This window comes from Mustela nigripes, chromosome 7, assembly GCF_022355385.1.
Source record: "Mustela nigripes isolate SB6536 chromosome 7, MUSNIG.SB6536, whole genome shotgun sequence".
Classification (NCBI taxonomy): Eukaryota; Metazoa; Chordata; class Mammalia; order Carnivora; family Mustelidae; genus Mustela; species Mustela nigripes.
In genome coordinates this window covers 114,673,124-114,676,750 of record NC_081563.1, presented here as the reverse complement: position 1 = coordinate 114,676,750, position 3,627 = coordinate 114,673,124, and positions in this window count along the sequence as shown.

The window sequence follows — 3,627 nt, the reverse complement described above, 5'->3', positions numbered from 1 at the left end:
ACCGTGTTAAAATTGGTGAAACCAAATTGGTGAAACCAGAAAGTTCATTTATTCCACGTATCACTGTAAAGTGGATAAAGTACCAGTGCTATCAGTGACTGTTTGAAAAAGTTGTTAAAAAAGTAATAATGATTAAAATAATCAGCACTTACTGAGCATTTGCTGTGTGCTGCAGTCCTTAGCATTATGCTAAAACCATCCATAAGACTCTTATCTAATCATACCTCTTGGCAGGGGGCAATTGAACTCTGGTCCTTCCCTATGAGTACCATCCTAGTGGATTGTCCACAAAGATGGCTTCCAAGAAGTTCTCCTGTCTTTACATGAGTGTGCTGTTTCTCCCATCAGGAGGAGACTCTAGTTCTCTTCCCTTTGAATCTGGCTGATCAGATTTATTATTTCTCTTGACTCTGTGGGTTGGCATTCTGGGCCCTTCTGTTTGTCTTACCTGGGATCTCTTCTGCAATTTCAGCGGATGGCTCAGCTGGGGCTGTAGGGTGTATGGTGGCCTCTTATGTCTGGGTGTTTTGTTCTGGCTGTCAGCAAGGCTTCTCTCTCCATGGGGGCACTCATGCCCAAGGAGAGTAACAAAGGCTTCTCCACATTATGGTCTCAGGTCCACGGTGGTGAGTGAAAGCTGCAAGGCCTCCTAAGGCCCAAGCTTCAGAACTCCCACAGCATCAGTTCTGCCCCACTCTGTTGGTCAAAACAAGTCACAAGGTCAGTCCAGAGTCAGAGTAGTAGGGGACCACACAAGGGCATGAATTCGGTGAGGGGCATGATTTGTTGAGGGTTATTTTGTAGCAATCCATTGTGCTATCCTTGCTTCACACCCCATCCTGTGTCCTTGAGGTGGCAGCCTTCTACCTGGCTTCCTTCTGCTTGCTGCTCCTGTCCCCTCTAATCTTGATTCTCCATTTACAGCCACCGTGATAACAAAAATCTCAAGTCCTCACCATAGCCTGCAAGGCCCTGCAAGATCAGGCTTGTCTCCTACTATTCTTACCCTCACTCCCTGGGCCCCATCCACACAGATATGCCTGGAACTGGCCCTGCTCATTGGCACCTCAAGGCTTTTGTGCTTGCAGTTCCTTCTTTCTGGAATACTCTTCTCTCAGCATTTTGTGTGGTTAGCTCCTTCCCATGTTTGGGTCTCAGCTCAACTGTCACCTCCTTAGAGATATATTCCCTGCCCACATATAGATATAGATATAATCTGGTCATTTGTTATTCTTTATCTCCCATGAAGACCTGAACTGGATTTATGTTGTTACCACCTGTGTCCCTTTTAAGTATGTCCTCAAAATATTTTTTGTATGTTTACATTATGAATGATCTCAAGCCTCTATCAGCTGGGAAAGAGCCAGCTGTAAGGAAGAACCCACCACCCCCTGCAACACACACACCAATGACTTAATAAGTCAGAAGCTTACTTTCCTCTGTCTTACCTTGGTTTCCCCCAGCAGCCAACTCTGAGACAAGGATTCAAGCCAGAGTAGTTTATTTGGGAGATGAAGGGACACGAGAAGGAAATGGCAGGCAGGAGCTGGCTTATCCAGCTTGCAAGAGCCAATAGTTAAGTTTTTAGGAATTTTGTGAACCAACCATTGGCCATAGGGATTATTGAAAATTAAGTTATGTACGACATATCAGATAAAGGATTAGTATCCAAAATCTATAAAGAGCTTAGCAAACTCAACACCCAAAGAACAAATAATCCTATCAAGAAATGGGCTGAGGTCGGGCGCCTGGGTGGCTCAGTGGGTTAAGCTGCTGCCTTCGGCTCAGGTCATGATCTCAGGGTCCTGGGATCGAGTCCCGCATCGGGCTCTCTGCTCAGCGGGGAGCCTGCTTCCTCCTCTCTCTCTCTGCCTGCCTCTCTGCCTACTTGTGATTTCTCTCTGTCAAATAAATAAATAAAATCTTAAAAAAAAAAATAAAAAAAAGAAATGGGCTGAGGGACGCCTGGGTGGCTCAGTTGGTTGGACGACTGCCTTCGGCTCAGGTCATGATCCGGGAGTCCCGGGATCGATTCCCACATCGGGCTCCCAGCTCCATGGGGAGTCTGCTTCTCCCTCTGACCTTCTCCTCGCTCATGCTCTCTCTCACTGTCTCTCTCTCTCAAATAAATAAATAAAATCTTAAAAAAAAAAAAGAAATGGGCTGAGGACATGAACAGACATTTCTGCAAAGAAGACATCCAGATGGCCAACAGACACATGAAAAAATGCTCCACATCACTTGGCATCAGGGAAATACAAATCAAAACCACAATGAGATACCACCTTACACCAGTCAGAATGGCTAAAATTAACAAGTCAGGAAATGACAGATGCTGGCGAGGATGCAGAGAAAGGGGAACCCTCCTCCTACACTGTTGGTGGGAATGCAAGCTGGTGCAACAACTCTGGAAAACAGCATGGGGGTTACTCACAAAGTTGAAAACAGAACTACCCTATGACCCAGCAATTGCACTACTGGGTATTTACCTTAAAGATACAAACGTAGTGATCTGAAGGGGCACATACACCCGAATGTTTATAGCAGCAATGTCCACAATAGCCAAACTATGGAAAGGACCTAGATGTCCATCAACAGATGAATGGATAAAGAAGATGTGGTATATATATACAATGAAATACTATGCAGCCATCAAAAAATTGAAATCTTGCCATTTGTGATGATGTGGATGGAACTAGAGGGTATTATGCTTAGCAAAATAAGTCAATCGGAGAAAGACAACTATCATATGATCTCCATGATATGAGGAAGTGGGGGTTTTGGGGGGTAGGAAAAGAATAAATGAAACAAGATGGGATTGGGAGGGAGACAAACCATAAAAGACTCAATCTCAAAAAACAGACTGAGGGTTGCTGGGGGTAGGGGGGACGGGAGAGGGTTGTGGGGTTATGGACATTGTGGGGGGTGTGTGTGCTATGGTGAGCGCTGTGAAGTGTGTAAACCTGGTGATTCACAGACCTGTACCCCTGGGGCTAAATATACATTATATATTTATAAAAAATTTTAAAAATGAATTTTAAAAAAAGAAAATTAAGTTATGTAAATTTTAAGTTAAATAAATGACATTTGTACCGAAAGTATGAAATATGCAAAGGTCCATTTCCTCATCACTTTACTATATTTTACTACTATCTATGCTGTTGAGGTTATTCATACCTGTTTTATAGGTATGATGGAAATACTATGAAATGGTGCACTACTGTACATCTTTCCCCAGTTCTGAGTTCAATAGCATTTAATTGGTTGCAGAGCCAACTTATCCGTTAATACAGTAGGCGCAATACCTAAGGCCCACTCCACTTTTAGAGGCCATGAAAAGAAATTAATTTATTTTATTTTTATTATTTTTATTTATTTGACAGACAGATCACAAGTAGTCAGAGAGGCAGGCAGAGAGAGAGAGACAGAGGAGGCAGGATCCCCACTGAGCAGAGAGCCCAATGTGGGGCTCTATCCCAGGATCCTGGGATCACAACTTGAGCCGAAGGCAGAGGCTTTAACCCACTGAGCCACCCAGGTGCCCCTGAAATTAATTTCTTTTAAAATCAGAAGGAAAATGTGGGGAGCGCCTGGGTGGCTCAGTGGGTTAAAGCCTCTGCTTTCGGC